Genomic DNA, 11,467 nt, shown 5'->3' on the forward strand with positions numbered 1-11,467 from the left:
CAGAGCACAGATCATGCTCTCCAGGCTGGCAGAGGCCTCATCACTCTCCTCTATCATTTCACAACGGGATATCAGGTCCAGAGGCAGGGAGGGTTTAGGGACTTCTCTGATTCTTCAGGGTCAATGCAGAGTTGGGATTCTAGGCAGACACTTCTTTCCACTTTGCTGCATGTCACTGACTGGGTTATGTTGGCCTATGGTCATCCTAAACACAGATTCATCTTTTTGTTTGTTTTCCCTGGTCACCAGTGGATTCTGTATTCTTGCATTTCTTTAAGTGTCAGGACCCTAGGGTTGGTGACCTTTGTAAAAACAAGGTAACAGCCCAGAAGCCTCACTAACTATGACTAGATACATCTGATGGTAAGTGACTCACTTCCTATGACACATACATCCTCTCATATCACGTTACCTCAGAGAGTCTGCTGCCTGCTCTGTTCTTGGGGCCTTGACCTGGCTACAGTTAAGAATTAACTTCTTAAATCCCATCTGTTCCATGGGCCTCCCCATGATCAGATCACCAAGACATAGAACAATCTGGAAACATATTCATTAGGTAAAACCACAGAGACACTTATCCAGGATCATTAGTATTTTAAGTAGTTGTTTTGCTTCTCAGAACACAAACATGTCCAGAAATGTTTAGTGGTACTTCTGAAGAAGGTGTGGGAGGGAAAATGAATGGCATTATCATGAACCTGTGTAATCTGCATCTATCTAAATGATCCATGCACAATTTATCTTCCACTTTATTGAGTTTCTTCAGAACCCTTTTAAATTGTTAGGCATTGACACTTGCTATATTTCTATATTGCAACCTGGAATTTCTCTTTGTGGTGGCCAAACCAATCTGAGTTGCCCTTGATACCTAGTTTAAAGTTGCAGGAGAGTGGCTAGGAGAACAGATTCTAGAACAAGAATATCTTGAGACTTCCTTCTGCCATTTTTAAACAGTACAATTTAGAACAAAGTTGCTTAGCCCCTCTGAGCCTCAGTTTCCACATGTATAAAATGGGAATAAGAGTAGTGTTGCCTCACAAGATTGTTGGATTAAAAGAACTAATATATGTGAAGTAGGTTGCAAAAATGGCCACACTTCTTCACTCTTCCTGGGTCTCCCCTTTGTAACGTGGTTTTACAACTCTTTCCAGAAAGAGGTGGAGTCTGTTCTTTAACTCTGGGTGGACCCTGTGACTTTTCGGCAAGTAGCGGGAGTAGCATCATGCCAGTTCTGAGCTGGACCTCATGAGGTCACACATTCTCTCATCTTCCCTCTAGAAACCATGTTGCTGCCATGCAAACACACAGGCTAGCCTGCTGAAGAAAGAGATAGGGGGCCCAGTTACCACCAGACCCCAGACATCAGCTAGCCAATGGCTAAATATCTGAGTGAAACCCTCTTGGGCCAGCCAGCCTCAGTCAACCCACAAGCTGACCTGAAATGTATGAGCAAGTCAAGCTAAGATCAACAAAACCATCTCATTTACCCAGAGATTCATGAGCAAGAATATGGTCCTTCGTTTAAGCCAGTACGTTTTAAGGTGGCTTGTTAATTGGCAAGCAAACCCCAACTGGTATCACATGTAAAGCTATAAACTAGCATATTATAAGTGCTCAATAAATATTAGCAATTGCTATTGCACGTGATAGCAATTAAAACAGATTTTCATCTAATATACAAATTCGATATCTATAAAAGCACAATGGTCTTGTTTTCACATGACTTATAAAGAGGAGATCAAATTATCTTTTTAAAATAGCCAACTGTAATGAATGTTCTCAACTCATTAATTGTTAATGGTTTCAACTCTGACAGGTCTTTTAAGCTACTTTATTTTAGTACAGGCACACCTCAGACATATTGCAGGTTCAGTTCCATACCACCACAATAAAGCAAAAATTGCAGTAAAGCTATTTAAATTAATTTTTTGGTTTCCCAGTGCACATAAAGTTATGTTTACACTCTTATAGTCTGTTAAGTGTGCAAAAGCATTATGTCCAAAAAAACAATGTACGTACCTTAATTAAAAAAACACTCTGTTGCAAAAGAATGCTATCCATCTGGGGTACCTGGGTGGCTCAGTTGATTAAGCATTCAACTCTTGGTTTTGGCTCAGGTCATGATCTCAGGGCCATGAGATCAAGCCCTGCATTTGGCTTCACATTCAGCATGGAGTCTGCCTGAGATTCTCTCTCTCCTTCTCCCTCTGCTCCTCTCATCCTGTGCTCTCTCTTTCTCTTTAAAATGAATGAATCTTTTAAAAAAATGCTAACCACTGAGCTTTCAGCAAGTCATAGTCACTGTTTGCGGAGCACCATAACAAATATAATAATAATTAGAAAGCTTGAAATACTGCAAAAATTACCAAAGTGTGATACAGAAACACAAAATGAGCATGTGCTAGTGGAAAAAATGATATCAGTAGACTTACTCAATGCAGAGTTGACACAAACCTTCAATTTGCAAAAAGTGCAGTATCTGAGAAGAATAAAGTGAAGAGAGTAAAATGGGGTATGCCTGTAGTTGATGATGGAGGAGAGATAGTTGGTAAGCATAGCAATTTTTTTCATTATGGAAGAACATGGGGTTGGATGTGGTTTGTACTAGAACTTTTACAGAAATATCTGAGATGGGGTATGGGACCATATTCTTAATAATCTTGTTCCTTTGGGCTTAAATGGTTACCCAGTAGGAAGGTCTATTAAGATCAGAGACAATAGAAAGGAGAGAAGTTAAATGGAAAGAGTGAGAATGAGATGAGAATATGAAAAAGATGAATACATCAAGGGGTGGAAAAAAATCACTTCTGTAGGTATAAACACCAACCCTTGAGCACACCCAGGTAAGTCATTTGGGATAGCTTATTTTCAAATATATTTCCACAGTAAAGGGTCATAAGACTCATGCAGACTCCTGGAACAAATTCATGATTACTACAGCCTAGAATTCTGTGGCCAGCAAAGATTTCAGTGGCTCCACTATAGTAGAACATGCTTCTGATGTCTCTTGTTTTCTCCTAAGTTCACTTCTTTTCTACTATGAGTACTGATATTCATATTCAGTGTATGACTTCCCTTTTCTCTAAGAAAATAATTTCTATAGCCTTTTCTTCAGTGTTTGAACAATTCTCAAATTAATATTTCCTTTTTTTAAGATTTTATTTATTTATTCATGACAGACACAGAGAGAGAGGCAGAGACACAGGCAGAGGGAGAAGCAGGCTCCATGCAGGGAGCCTGATGTGGGACTCTATCCCAGGACTCCAGGATCACGGCCTGGGCCGAAGGCAGACGCCAAACCACTGAGCCACCCAGGGATTCCCCCCTCAAATTAATATTTCCATCGTGATTGACTCATTTGGCCAGAAAAGCAAATCTATAATATCCCAGACCATCCCTGCACAGAAAAAAATTGAAGTGTGTCATTGTGTTTTCATGCTAAACTATAAGCAATAATTACTTAATTAAGCAATAAGAAATTAATGCTAGGAGGCCTTCCAGTCTAATGTAAATGAGTGCATATAAATACACACTTCAATAGTGTGGCAGAGGGCTCCTGGCTGGCTCAATTGGTTAAGTGTCTGCCTTTGGCTCAGGTCATGATCCCAGGGTCCTGGGATAGAGTCCCATATCAGGCTCACTGCTCAGCAAGGAGTCTGTTCCTCCCTCCTCCTCTTCCCCTCCCCCTTGCTCATGCTCTCTCTCTCTCTCTCTCTCTCTCTCTCTCTCTCTCATGCTCTTTCTCTCAAATAAAATCTTTTTAAAAATATATAGTGCAGCAGAAAATGAAGATTGTCAACTGAATATTCATTCTCTTTTCTATTCTATCAACACAGTCCCAATTTTATTGGGAGCAGCAACATGTCCAGTCAAAAACATTCACTGCTCCCAGGCTCTTCTATAGCCAGATATACCTTTGTGACACTGCAAACACAAAGTTCTGTGTGGTAGAATCACTGGAGTTGAGTGATTCTTATGTATGAAACCAAACTCTATTTTTTTTCTGATAAAGAGAGGAGAATAGGGGCAGAGAAAGAGGGAGAGAGAATCTTAAGGAGGCTGCTTGCCTAGGATGGAGCCAAATGTGGGGTTCAATGTCATGACTCTGAGATCATGACCCCAGCTGAAATCAAGAGTCAGGCACTTAACCGACTGAGCTGCCCAGGCTCCCCCAACCTAACCACTTTCTAACTGACACAGGCAAGTGGGCCATTTATCTCCATATGCACAACTCAGCATAAACCATAAGGCACTATCATACAAAATACTAAAATACTACTTTAAAGCATTTTTATTGTACCACCACAAATAATGACACATATCCAGAAGTTGAGAGAGGAGCTCTAAATATACATATATTAGGTTTTTAATAATATAATGTTTCTAAGACCAAGCCATAATGTCCCATACTGATTCAAGGTCATTTCCAAAACTCAGATCTTATTCACAAAATAGACCCAAACCCTTGAACTTAAATAAATGTTTTTACTTATCTGAAGACCAACCCAGTTTCAAGCACCAACTTGAAATAAACTGCAACCTTACTTCTGGTTTAGAGATATAGGGCATACATATTTACAATAGACAACTCTCTCAATAAACATTTGTTGAGCACCTACCCTAGACCAGACCCTGGGCCAGGCCCTGAAACATCAGAGTGACCTGTAGTTCCAGACCTTATTCCATGTCACAAATGAATAGAGCTAGCTTGGACTGGGGCATTTGGGAAATTTATGTGCCAAGTCTAAGGGTTTTTTATTGGTAAAGTATAATGGTGGAAGAGGTAGTGAGAATCAACTACTGTTTGCTGCAGCTTATAATTTGAGTGTGTTTTGTTCTCATTCAGATAAAATGGTAACTTCTAAAATAATCTACATTTCTGAAGTTATTTTAATCACTTCGTAGTCTTCTTTTTATGAATTCTGAAGTCCTAAGTGTGTCTAGAGTTTGGATCCAAAAATAAATAGTTTCCATTTCTACCCTTAGTTAGAAACAACATACAAATGGAAAAGTTGGGTTCAAAAGCATGTTAAGCACTAATTACCAGAGACGTCAATAGATGGCCTGGTCTTCACACCACTTCTCCATTTCACAGGAAATCTGGCAACACTTCATCATCAGCGGGCACTTATTAATCTTTTTCCCCTGTATACTTTATAACAGTATTTGTCACTATAGTGATTCCCTGAAAACTGAGCTGGTCAGCCAGCAAGGACTCCTTTCTCCTTTGAGGAGGCTAAAATTAACTGCTCATTATGAAGTGCCACAGGAAATCTACTAATATGTCTTGTCCAGCAACAGTCACTTAAATCCGTCCCTGCTTAGTGATGTGAACTATGAAGTCTCTGTGTTCAAAATGCAGACACTGCCCCTCCTGGAGCCTTGATGGTCTGAGCTTCGCACCCCAGAAACTTAGCCATTATTTGCAGCCACATTTATATGCACTATGAAGTGACTGCTGCTAAGCAAATTTACACTTGTCCACCTTGACTTTCCTTAGGAAATTCAATGCAAGGATCCCAGAATAACCCAACATAGTTAAGTTTGTGGAAATTAACTGACACCTACATCAAAAGAACATCAGCACCCATAGCAACTAGAAAGAAATTCAAAGTCCTCTCTGTAGTTGGATATTATTGGATCATGATGATACATTTGCATACTAAGTTCCAGACTTTTGGCTCTCCACTTGCTGTTTATATTATTTGGCAAAGACATTTACAAGTTAATGACAGGACTTCTGCTTCTGAGAAGATAGAGTAGGTGTGCTCTACTCCTCCTACTAAGTACAACAAAAACACTGGACATTTTATACATAAAACACTGAAAAGTGGAGAGAGGAAACCAGACCCGCTAGAGGCCTCAGGACCTGAGGAATGACACAAAATTGAGTCTCCTGGTTTTTGTCTTTTGGGGCCTTTTGTTTTTTGTTTTGTATATCACAGACTTGGAGCTGAAGAAGCCAGAAATCTGGAAATGCCAATGGGCATAGGCAAAAACAAATCTAACTGAAGCTTACTCTCTCTAGGCAAAGATCCAGGAAAGGGATAGCCTAGCAAGACAAAAAACTTTAAGAAAATAACCATTGTACTCCAGCCAAACACCACAGGAAAAACTTTGGTCTCTCTCCCACCCCATGCTAGCAAAGGCCAAGTCAGGATCCTAGAATCCCATCCCCTCCAGGAGGTAAAGAAGTACCCTGTGACCCCAGCCCAATTCCATAAGTTGGTCTCAGTGGAGATCACCTGGCAGTAATACAGTGCCCCTCTCTCTGCAAGCTAAGGTGGTGTCACAGGAAGTCTAGGGCAGACTCAACACTTTCACCACCACCCAGCAATAATGGCCATCCCCTGCCATGATGTTAGTGCAGCCATGTAGGTGATAGTTCTATCCTCACAGCCAGGACATATCCATGGAGTCCTACTGGGGGGTCAGAACTCCCAACACTTCCCCCGACAGCAATGATGAGATTTCCCCTGGATGTCAAAGGTGACTGAGTAGAGAACCAGGACTTCACCTCTAACTGGCAATAATGAGGCAGCACCTTCCTGTTCCCCACTAGAGTAGTGTCAGAAGAAGCCAGCTAAAACCAAGGGTCTCATAACATAGTACTCAACGTTCAGGTTCCAGTATAAAATCACTCATCATTCCAAGAATGAGAAGGATCTAAAGCTTAATGAAAAAAGGCAAAAGATGCCAACACTGAGATGACACAGATGTTAGAATCCTCTGACAAAGATCTTAAAATAGTGAACATAAAAATACTTCAATAAGCAAATACCAACATGCTTGAAACAATGAAAAAATAATCTCAGAAAACACATAAATATCTCAGCAAGAAATAGAAGAAAGAAGAACCAAATAGAAATTTGAGAACTAAAAAAATATAAGTGAAATAAAAATTCAATGAATGGGCTCAATGAAAGGGACAGAGGAAAGAGTTAGTGAATGGGAGAACAGATCAATAGAATTTATCCAATCTGAATAAAAAGAAAAAATAGATTGAAAAATAATAATAAACAGAACCTCAGAGTTCTATACAAAAGGACTATAACAAAAGACTATAACAAAAGATCTAACATTTGTGTTATTAGAGTCTCAGAAAGAGAGGAGAAAGTGTGTGAGCCTGAGAAATACCCAAAGAAATAATGGTTGGAAACTCCTTAAGTTTAGCAAAATATGTAGCCTACAGATTCAAAAGGTTAAGTGAATCCCAAACAAGATAAATGCAGAGAAACTAAGATATATCATAACTAAACTTATAAAAAATTAAAGCAAAGCAAAGACATTTTCTTAAAGAATCCAGAGAAAAACGGGTACCTCACCTCTATAAAGAAGGCAATTCAAATAAACCATCGATTTCTCATCAGAAGCCATGGTAAGCCAGAGGAAATAACGTGTGATTGAAGGGCTGAAAAAAGTAACTTCCAAACCAGAAATCTACTTCCAATGAAAATGTCCTTGAGGAATGAGGGGGATCAAAAGATACTCAGAGGAAGGAAAACTAAGAGAATTTGTCACCAGTAGACCTACCTTACAAGAATGGCAAAATAAGTTTCTCTAAACAGACAGGAAATGACAAAAGAAGGAATCTTGAGACATTAGGAAGAAAGAAAGAACACAATAAACACAAATATAACTAAAAACAATAAAGTTTTCATCTCCTCTTGAGTATAGTGTATTATATGGTAATAAAGTATGCAGTAGAAGCAAAAATTCTAACAGTCTGATGTGGTTCTAAATGTATGAAGAAGAAATGTTTAGGATAATTGTATTATTAAAAGGGGAAGGTAAGGGGATTGGAAGTAAAGTTTCTACAAGTCTTGCCAATTGGCAAAATGATAGTACCAGCAAATTGTCATAAGATATATAAGGTAATGCCTAGAGCAAAACACTGAAAGAGCTATATGAGGAGATAACATTCAAAGTTCTATAGACATACCAAATGGAATTCTAAAAGAAATTTTCAACTCACAGGAAGGAAGGAAAAAGAAAAGAGAGAAATAAAAACCAGAAAGAACAAACAGAAACCAAAAAATATGACAAGCTTAACCCCTGCATATTAATAAGTACATTAAGTATAAATGGTCTGAACAAAAATCAACTATACACTGTCCACAAGAGACTCACTTCAAACATAGTCATTTAGTCAGGTTGAATGGAAAAGATACACCATTCAAACAATGACCAAAGATTGTAGGAGTGAATATATTAATATCTAATAAACTTCAGAAAAAAGATTATGAGAGACAAAAAGAGACATTACATAATGATAAAAAGTCAATCCACCAAGTAGACATAGAAATCCTAAATAATGTATGCACCAAACAATGCCACAAAATATGTGAAGCAAAAACTGACAGTATTGAAAGGGGGAAATAAACTAATCTATAACTATAGTAGGAAACTTCAATACCTTTCTCTTAATAATTATTAAAAGAATTAGATAAAAAATTAGCAAGAATATGGACTAAATCAACAACACCATTAGTAAAAAGGTCCTAATCAACATTTGTAGAATACTCCACCCAAAAACAGCAGACCACACATTTTTTTCAAAAACCCAAAGAAAATACACCAAAATAGACCAAATCCTTCCCTTCCCCTATGTTCATCTGTTTGGTTTCTTAAATTCCACATATGGGTGAAATCATATGGTATTTGTCTTTCTCTGACTGACTTATTGTGCTTAGCATAATACCCTCTAGATCCATCCATGTCATTACAAAGAAAAGCAAAAATAAGATAAAAATTGAGAGGGAGGCAAACCATAAGAGATGCTGAGCCCCCAGTATCCATCCTGAGTCTAGCAATTATCCCCTTACTTCACACATCCAAACAACGTGGAATAATATTCCAACTCCTCAGTCAATGTTTATTCTGATTGCTAACAGCCGACCTACTCACATTGACATGAATCGGAGGGCAACCAGTAGAGCGTCCTTTCATCATTATTGGCCAAATTGCCTCCATTCTATACTTTACTATCCTCCTAATCCTGCTACCAACTATCAGTATTATCGAAAACAATCTCCTAAAATGAAGAGTCTTTGTAGTATATTTATTACCTTGGTCTTGTAAACCAAAAATGGAGACTAACTACCCTCCCTAAGACTCAAGGAAGAAGCACCAGCTCCACCATCAGCACCCAAAGCTGAAATTCTTCTTAAACTATTCCCTGATAACAAACCTTCCTCTATTCATATATTGCAACAACTCTACCGTGTTATGTCAGTATGTCCAAAAATTTTTCCCCTCCCCTATGTACGTCATGTTATTGGTTTGCCCCATGCATATAAGCATGTACATATTACTATATCTTTACATACAGACAGGTATTGTCTACCACACCTAACACATATTTCCTAGCGGGATATATTTGATTGCACGTCACTTAGTCCAGAAGGGCTTAATCACCATGCCTCGAGAAACCATCAGTCCTTGCACAAAGTGTCCCTCTTCTCACTCCGGGCCCATATTCATGTGAGGTTTCTATACTGAAACTATACCTGGCATCTGGTACTTCAGGGTCATACTCTGATTCACTCCAATCCTACTAATCCTCTCAAATGGGACATCTTGATGGACTAATGACTAATCAGCCCATGATCACACATAACTGTGGTGTCATGCATTTGGTATCTTTTATTTTTCGGGGGGGGGGGGAGCTTGCTATCACTCCACTATGACCGCAATGGCACTAACTCTAATATATGTATCTGCACTCAGGGAATATGCCTGTCGCGGCCCCGATGCAGTCAAATAACTTGTAGCTGGACTTATTCATTATCATGTATCAACTCCGTGCACAATTCAAGGTGCTGTTCAGTCAATGGTTTCAGGACATATAGATTTTTTTTTAGGACATATAGATTTTATACACGTACACAGGTACACACATAAACACATACGGGCGCACACGTGAGACATTAAATTAACTAATCCAAACCCCCCTTACTCCCCATAAACTCATGTTATTTACTATATACTTATTTATGTCCCGACAAACCCCAAAAACAGGACTAAGTCTATGCAACATCCATAAGCCTCATCTAAATTTTATACAAGAACATCACAACCCTAGTTAATTCAACAAAACGACTTTATATGCCTATCTCGCAGTCTATCTATACACAGGGTTTCCTTAACTTTATCTCTTCTATTTAATACACAGCCCATACCCACACACTCACTAACATAGCATACAATACCATAAACATCTGTTAATGTAGCTTAATTAGTAAAGCAAGGCACTGAAAATGCCAAGATGAGTCATAAGACTCCATAAACACAAAGGTTTGGTCCTAGCCTTCCTATTAATCCTTAGTAAACTTACACTTGCAAGCCTCCACGCCCCAGTGAGAACGCCCTTAAAATCACTAATGATTTAAAGGAGCGGGTATCAAGCACACTTTTAAGTAGCTCACAACACCTTGCTAAGCCACACCCCCATGGGACACAGCAGTGATAAAAATTAAGCCATGAAGGAAAGTTCGACTAAGCTCTACTAAAGAGGGTTGGTAAAAATCGTGCCAGCCACCGCCGTCATACGATTAACCCAAACTAATTGGCCCACGGGGTAAAGCGTGTTTAAGATAATACAATACTAAAGTTAAAACTTAACTAAGCCGTAAAAAGCTACAGTTACCATAAAATATGCTACGAAAGTGACTTTAAAATTTTCTGATTACACGATAGCTAAGATCCAAACTGGGATTAGATACCCCACTATGCTTAGCCCTAAACATAAATCATTCTATAACAAAATAATTCGCCAGAGAACTACTAGCAACAACTTAAAACTCAAAGGACTTGGCGGTTCTTTATATCCCTCTAGAGGAGCCTGTTCTATAATCCATAAACCCCGATAAACCTCACCATCTCTTCCTAATGCAGTCTATATGCCACCATCTTCAGCAAACGCTTAAAAGGAAGAATAGTAAGCACAATCATTTCACATAAAAAAGTTAGGTCAAGGTGTAACTTATGAGATGGGAGGAAATGGGCTACATTTTCTATTCCAAGAATATCTCACGAAAGTTTTTATGAAACTAAACACTGAAGGAGGATTTAGTAGTAAATTAAGAACAGAGAGCTTAATTGAATAGGGCCATGAAGCACGCACACACCGCCCGTCACCCTCCTCAAGTAAAAACTAAACCCGTAATCATACTAACCATACTAAAACACAAGAGGAGACAAGTCATAACAAGGTAAGCGTACCGGAAGGCGTGCTTGGATTAACCAAAGTGTAGCTTAATTAAAGCATCTGGCTTACACCCAGAAGATTTCATACCCCATGACCACTTTGAACAAAAGCTAGCCCAACTAACCCTAAACCAAAATATCGTAACTCTACAAAATAAAACATTCAGTTAAACCATAAAAGTATAGGAGATAGAAATTCTAATTGGAGCTATAGAGATAGTACTGTAAGGGAATGATGAAAGATATTTTAAATGTACAA

This window comes from Nyctereutes procyonoides, unplaced genomic scaffold (assembly GCF_905146905.1).
Source record: "Nyctereutes procyonoides isolate TBG_1078 unplaced genomic scaffold, NYPRO_anot_genome, whole genome shotgun sequence".
NCBI lineage: Eukaryota > Metazoa > Chordata > Mammalia > Carnivora > Canidae > Nyctereutes > Nyctereutes procyonoides.